The sequence below is a fragment of the Barbus barbus genome (genome assembly GCF_936440315.1).
Source record: "Barbus barbus genome assembly, chromosome: 3".
In the NCBI taxonomy this organism is placed as follows: domain Eukaryota; kingdom Metazoa; phylum Chordata; class Actinopteri; order Cypriniformes; family Cyprinidae; genus Barbus; species Barbus barbus.
In genome coordinates this window covers 15,698,097-15,706,499 of record NC_136731.1, presented here as the reverse complement: position 1 = coordinate 15,706,499, position 8,403 = coordinate 15,698,097, and positions in this window count along the sequence as shown.

Sequence of the window (8,403 nt, the reverse complement as noted above, 5' to 3'; positions counted from 1 at the left end):
GACCATGATTATACATTATAGAGAAACAGGATTTATGTTCAAAGCGCTTTTGTCACGTCTGAATCTGCTGTATTCAATAGAAGAAATAGATATTTAGATACTCTAAGCTGTGTGTGTTCTTGAGATAAAATATTGCTATGGAGAATGCAGGTAATCTCTTGAAGTGCTGTATTTCAGCAATGTGTTTCATCTGCCTTCCCACTTATTTTCCTTCAGCGATTTACTTGCACAATACTCACAGCAAAGAAAAATCTCAGCATGACTCCGGTGGCACCGGTGCCTTATAAAATATTTATATAAATTTCTGGGTTGCTTTGGTTGGCCAGTATTCTGACAACATTAGGACACTGTGAAGGGTTAGTTCACCCGAAATGTCAGATTTGTCATTATTTATTCACCAATGTGTCATTCTGAACCCATGTGGCTTGCTTTCTTCAGAGGAACACGTTTCGTTCACAATTCCATATATTCAAACTGTGGTTTGTCTGGTTATGAGACAAACGAAAAACATGAGGGTTTAACAGCAGGGTTCCCAAGTTATGATCCTGTTCATTTTCTCCATTGGGAATTAGGAGTTCAAGTGTAAAACTTTCAACACAGACCTACCATGACCTCAGAGATTTTTAAAGGAATAGCTCACCCAAAATACTCTCATCATTTACTCACCCTCAAGTTATTCCAAGCCTGTATGAGTTTCTTTCTTCTGCTGAACATAAAAGAAGACATTCTGAAGAATGTTGGTTAACAAACAGTTGCTGGTTGCCACTGATTAGGGAACACATATTTACTATTAATTAAGAACAGTTCCTTAATAAACTTCCTATTTGCTGCTAAAGGTACTTTAGGTATTGGGTCGGGGTAACAGATCTACAATAAAGTCATGCAGAATAAGACGTTAATATGTGCCTAATAAGTACTAATAAACAGCCAATATGCTAGTAATATGCATGTTAATAAGCAACTGTTTAATAGTGAGAATTGGACCTTAAAAAAGCGCCATTGCCATTAACTTCCATAGTACGTTTTCCACACTATTGATGTCAATGGCTACCGTCAACTGTTTTATTATCCACATTCTTAAAAATATCTTATTTTGGTAACGCTTTATTTTAGGGTCTCTTAACTAGTTGCTTATTAGCATGCATATTACTAGAATATTAGCCATTTATTAGTAGTAATTAATCACATATTAATGCCTTATTCTACATGACCTTATTCTACATCCCTAATCCTACCCAATACCTAAACTTAACAACTACCTTACTAACTATTAATAAGCAGAACATTTATTGAGGGAAAAGTAGTTAATAGTGAATAAGTGTTCCCTATTCCAAAGTGTTACCCTTATTTTGTGTTCAGAAGAAGAAAGAAACAGGTTTGGAACAACATGAGGTTGAGTAAATGATGACAAAATTTTCATTTTTGGGTGAAATATCTCTTAATCATATGCTTTTTTAGAATAAATTACTAAATACTGTGATGTTTTTTGTTTAAGATTAAGGACATTTATTTAGTTTCACTTTTCTGGTTTGATCAGAAATGTAATTCAAATTGATTCATGGAATGAGATTGTGAGTCAACTATCATGTTCCTTTTTTTCCGATTTTCAAGTAGCTTCATGCTTCAAATCAATTGTTGTGATGTTGTGATTCATCTTGGAGCTAGATGGTGTGTTTTATTACGTACAAAAGGGAAAATTGCTTCCAGAAACCAATCCAGTTTCAAAACTAGGTGTTCACTACAAGTTTGAATATGCACAAATGAGATTTCATAGATATGAAAAGGAAAGAATGTGACGTGTGGCCAACTATGGTGTCCCATACTTGGAATTTGTGCTCTGCATTTAACTCATCCAAGTGCACACACGCAGCAGTGAGAAGTGAACAAACACACACACACTGTGAAAACACACCCAGAGCAGTGGGCAGCCAATGCTGCGGCACCCGGGGAGCAGTTGGGGGTTTGGTGCCTTGCTCAAGTGTCTCACCTCAGTTGTGGTATTGAGGGTGGAGAGAGCACTGGACATTCACTCCTCCCACCTACAATCCCTGCCGGACCTAAGACTCGAACCCACAACCTTCAGGTTACAAGTCCGACTCTCTAACCACGACTGCCCCCATATGAGAGTGGATATGATTCTGAGACAAAGCTGTCAATCACTGAAAGAAAATAGTTGTAGAAAGTATTTTCTCTCAGAAACTGCTAGTAAATTTCACAAACAATTACAAAAAATGTCAAGTAACACATTGAATTAACCCATAAGAACCTGGATCAATTTCTCCTTATAGGAAAATTATGGGGCATATACAACAAACCAAATGGACCACTTATAACATGTTTCTGCAGTTGTTTTTGAAATACAAACCCTCCTTGTGAAAGATCTGTAATGTTACATATATGACACATTGGGCGTTTATGATACATTTTTTCATGTTACATATATGTTACAATGGGCGTTTATTTCTCAATTGAAAAAAAAATACATTTTATATATTTTTTTGCTTAATAAATTTTTTTTTCTGTTTATTTGCTTTTCCACAACATATATCAAAATGATTACTTTTCTGGGAAGATAAAAGAAAAACCTTTTTCAGAAGAAATACAGTTTTCGTATTTTATTTGCTTTGCCACAACATATTTCAAAACCACATAACTGTGACCATTAAGTTTTACAACTATTTGTAACTATTTATAACATATCAAAATTCTAACTTTTCAGGTATATGGTTTAACCAGAAATAAATTTTTAGATTTTTTTTTCACAACACAAAAATGTGCGAACTGAATAAAAATAAACAACTAACTCACACTGGAGGTCAACATGTTAAACGTGCACGTAGATTTGTTAAAATATGCTTTGAGCAGCAGAAAATATATAACACTAACATAATTGAATCAGCTAAATTAATTGACAACAGTCAGACAACAGTCAATAACAGCTCATTACCATTTTTCTGAAAGGGATAGTTCATCCCAAAATGAAAATTTTATGTTTATCTGCTTACCGCAAGGGCATCCAAGATGTAGGTGACTTTGTTTCTTCAGTAGAACACAAACAAAGATTTTTAACTCAAACCGTTGCAGTCTGTCAGTCATATAATTGCAGTCAATGGGACTCATGCCTTTGAGAGAGAAAAAAAAAACATACACAGACAAAACCAAATTAAACCCTGTGGCTCCTGACGATATCCGTGCGGCGTATCAGAGGTAAAAAAGATATAAATAATGTTCAGTTTCTTTCACAGACTGATCGTTTCATGTCTTTAGACCTCAGTGTATCGCCACGAGCCGCAAATACGTCACATCAAAATTCCACCTACTTTTATAAGGTTAACAGCTGATGTGACATATATGTCACCACAATATCTTTGTAACTTGTTTTATATCAATTTGTTCAAGAAATGTATTAAAACCATGGGTTCTCATGCAATTTTGAAGTAGAAAACCTGAAACAGTATTTTCTTGTAAAACATCCTCCATATACTCCAATAATAGATTTATTTCCAACTTTAAATAGTCATTGTTTACACTATATAACGTTAGAAGACAATATAAAATAAACAGCAATATAGCACATATGGACTATTATTTAGGAGCTTGACAAGCCATGGTCACTAAATACATTTATTTTATGGAAAAGAGCTGCATGGACATTCTGCTAAACTTCTCTTTTTAGGTTTGAGGGGAAAAAAGAAAGTCATACAGCATTAAATTCCCTTCATCATCTGACCCTCCTTTTTGGGGTGAATAATTCCTTTAAGAAAACATCCCAGACTTACACACAGATAAAACATTCAGCAAACTGCATTTTAGAAAGATCTGTCCAAATGCTGAAGAAAGCAAGACGAGCGTGAGCTTTATACACACAGAGCATAATCCATTTCACAACCCATGCCAAATATCACAGAGCATAGAAAGAGCTAAGTCAGGGTGACATGAACTCATCATTACAACTATAGAAGGAAATCAATTTACTCCATCTCTATAAATATATCTCTCTCTCTCTTTATCCCTTTTTGTACTGATAAAAAAGTAGCAGACACTGTAGCTACCATTCAAAAGTATGGGGTTTATATAAAAAGAACTCACTTCTGCTCACCAAGGCTGTCTATGTTTGGTCAAAAATACAGTAAAATAATAACATTTTGAAATGTTATTTCAATTTAATATATCTAGTAATATCTTTCTGTGATGTAAAGCTGAATTTGTTAAACCTTTACAATGTGTAAAGATTCCGCCCTTTTATGGAAAAGGGGTGGAGAGCAGCAGCTCATTTGCATTTAAAGAAACACACATGAAAACAGCATGTTTTTCGCTTCCACCCAAAAAGGGGTGATTACAGCATGGATACAGCATAATACATGTTCTGTGGTGTATTTTCAGCTGAAACTAGAACCTTTAGCTAAGACTTATATTGCATTTTGTAAAAAAAAAAAAAAAAAAAAAGGCATAATAGGACCCCTTTTATGTGTCATTACATAATAAATGTTAATTAATATTTCTTTTTTCTTAAACTATCTTTAAAAAAATAAAAACTAAATCTGACTTCAAACTGAACGATAGTGTATAAGTGTATAGTGCACAGTGGCTCAGAGAATCGCACTGGATAATTCATGACAGATATTCTTTCTTTCTGTTTTGTAGCAAACAGAAGCTCCCAATTCTTCTAGACAGGACAGTATGTAACACCGGGTCATGGGTTGGAATCCCAGGGAATGCATGAACTGATAAAATGTATGCTCTGAATGCAATGTCACTTTGGATGAAAGCATCTGCCAAAAGCATAAAGATAGATATAGATTATTGGATTGACAGCATTTGAATACACTGTAAATGTATGCATGCCACAAAATAGTGATGAAGCTTTTTTTACAATACACTGCTTGTTGAAAAAAGGAGAAGACAGCTTCTTCTCATTACTGAAAAAATGGAAGTGTTACTTGAGTTGCTACTTTTAGTCACTTTTAACAGTGCATACTACATAGTGTGGAAATAGTAAGCAGCGTATGCTCTTACGAGCACGGCTTTTTTCTCTCTCACACACACATGCACTCAAACACACACTCTCTTCAACCAAGCTTGACACACTGTGCCCAAAAGCATTGCATCATGTCTTTGTTGCGATCTCTGGGTCTCTAATCCAAATCTCACCCAGCGTTTGCAGAGCGGCAGCACCCTCAGGAACTAAAGGGTTATTTGATCTTGTTCTTTCTCAAATAACCCCGAGCAAATTCATATGTATACTGTAGGAGTTCATCTTAAGAGCCTCTGTCAAAAGCCAAGAATGAATGTTTGAATACAAAGCAGCATCTTTTAACAGATGAGACTGTCGCTTGAGTATTTACCTATAATAAAATTGACGGTACAGCTGCTGGGGAGGATGATTGGCACAAAATCGCAACAGACAGGAGCCCGTCCCTGTCTACCTGTCAAAGTTGGGAAGCTTTTTGCTCAAGGGGACACATAGTTCTGCTGTAAATGAGAAGGCATCAGGATGTTGTGTGCATCTGTGAGTCCTGAGTCACACTTGTGACGTTGAGCGCTGATGATCATAGGTCGTGACAATACGCACGCGACACCAGAGAGCTGTTATATGACACAGCTGAATGCCAACAGATTAATGCCGCAGATGTGATTTCAGATGGAAGACCTTGGGGCCGCTTTTGCAGAGATGTATCACTAACTTTAGATGTTATGTGCTTAAAATAGATTTCAATACATTATAAATACAAGCAGCTAATCTCAAGCAAACATTAAAGTAATAGTTGGTTTAAAGTTGCAAATTATATCATCAGACTTGAAGAGGTGCTATAATTAATGTTGAATGAACATGAATGAAATATAAGAGCTGTTGTGGACAAGAACATTTTCAGTGAATGATGGGTTACATTTCTACGTCTCTTCTAAACAGATTTATGGGTAATGCTTTATTTTAGAGTCTCTTAACTAGTTGCTTATTAGCATGCATATTACTAGAATATTAGCCATTTATTAGTAGTAATTAAGCATATATTAATGCCTTATTCTACATGACCTTATTCTACATCCCTAATCCTACCCAATACCTAAACTTAACAACTACCTTACTAACTATTAATAAGCAGGAAATTAGGAATTTATTTAGGGAAAAATCGTAGTTAATAGTGAATAAGTGTTCACAATTCTAAAGTGTTACCAAAACCGCTTTTATGGCATTTTCATGTTGCTTTTTGCCATTTTAGAGTCGTTCTTCTTCTTCTTCAAAATTTATATTGGTTTGTTCAAAGGAGAAAACCATGTACTTAATATTTAGTGGTGTTTTCACTCAGAAAATGCTAAGAAATTTTATAAATAAATATAAAGAAACAGCAAGTAACACACTGAATTTAACACAAAATTTTGAAGCATAAAGACATTTTCTGACAAAAAAAAACAAAAAAGAAACTGATTTGAAACACCATGACGGTGAGTAAAAAAAAAAAAAGAGCAAACTATACCTTTAAAAATCATCTTAAATGTTAGACATCACAATGCCTTAGAGAATTTCAACAAATTTCTGAACAGAACTGAGTGGTTAAAAATAATATATTTGTGGTACACTAAAAAAAAATATTGGTGTAAAAAGTATTTGTACTCAGAAATTGATAGTAAATCTTATAAATAATTAGAATTAAGGATCAGCAAGTAACACGTTGAATTAAACATGAAAGACTGAAAAAGTATTGTCTTGTACATACTCCAATAGTCTTTGTTTTATTTCACTTTGAAAAATGAATTTTTCAGTGTAAGCTTTGCCATTGGGGCTAATTCTTACACATGAATTACAATTAATTGTTGCTGCATTGTTTACAAATTTACCAGTCTCTGTCAATAATTTAGTTTTGGCACAAGCTGAAAGACTTAGCATCCTTTTTTGAGGCTTTGGAGAATAAGCTGTGTGAATACTAAGCTTACAGCAGCCACCTGGATCAGAGAGCGAGAGAGAAACTCAAATGTGTTTTCCAATTTGGGTGGAGTCACAGGAGAGGTGGCAGCCGCCCGCTGCGTGTGTCTAAACGGACATGGAAACTGTCACCAAACCCGTGACCCGAGCCGCCCCACACAGTATTACTGCCAGCAACAGGCCATTAAGCCTCTGCCTCTGAAGCCGCATAGGAGGAAGACAGCGGCTACATATAAACTAGGTGTGAAAAAAAAACAACAACAACAGTGTCAGAAGTTCATACAGTGGCCCCTAAAAATAACTGGAGACTTTCACCCTACAACACTCAGCCTCATGACGTCCCAAAGCCAAAGCTGCGATTTACTTTTTCCTGACGAACAAAAAAAGACGATATTTTAAAAAATCTTCAGGCAGACCTTTTCCATACAATGACAATACATTTAAAAAAAAATAAAAAAATAAAAATAAAAATAGACTTTGGACAAACAAACAAACAATAAATAAATATTTTTTAAGTTTTTTAAAAAAGCACTTTTTTACTCTCAAATTATATTGTAGAAATGATTCATAGAAATGTAATACTAATCAAAAGTATTTATTTTCCCAAAGACAAAAAAGTTAATGGAGATTAAAAAGATTATTTATTATAAGACCATATCATACTTAATATCTTTTCTTGTCACATAAGTCAAAATGTTAATGTCAGTCAATATAATGATATTTTAGCTTTTAACAAGTTAATTTTAACAAGTCAAAATAAAATAAAAAATCCTTTTAATTGCTAAGTGACTTAAAATGTAATTCATTTGAAATAATTTTTAAAAGACATTTTAAATTTGTACAGTAAGTTCTACTCAAGCCCCTTAGTGGTTGTTGCAATTTTTAAGTGTGGCTTATAGGGTTGCTAATTTAGACTTGAAATTAACTTGTTAAAAGCTAAAATATCATTATACTGACTGACATTAACATTTTGAATGACTGACATTAACAAATTTAAAATGTCTTTTAAAAATTATTATTACATTTTAAGTCACTTAGCAATTAAACATTTTTTTTTTTTAATTTTGACATTTGATTTAAAATATTTGTGTCTGCAAATTGTATTTAAATTAAATGAAATGTAATTTAATTTTCTCATTTTACATTGAAAGAGTTACAGGTTGACTGGCAAGTTTAAGTTAACGTCCGTATTGGGAGGAGAAACATAGCAACACCCCGAGCTAAGACAATGTCTAATTGGTCAAGACACCATTTGGGATGTGTCCAACAGCCCAGTTTAAAAACTCAGGACACCATCAAATTAGGATTTTTGCTTTGTGCTTTTAGCCGCCGCTTTCTACTCTTAGCCATGCTTTTTGCCATCACGTTTTGTAACAAATTTTGCATTTGAAGAACGTCTTCAATACAATAGCTTTTTACATATTTATTTTGTTTTCTTCCATTAAAAAATAACAATGTTTTGTAAAATTGTGATTAATTAT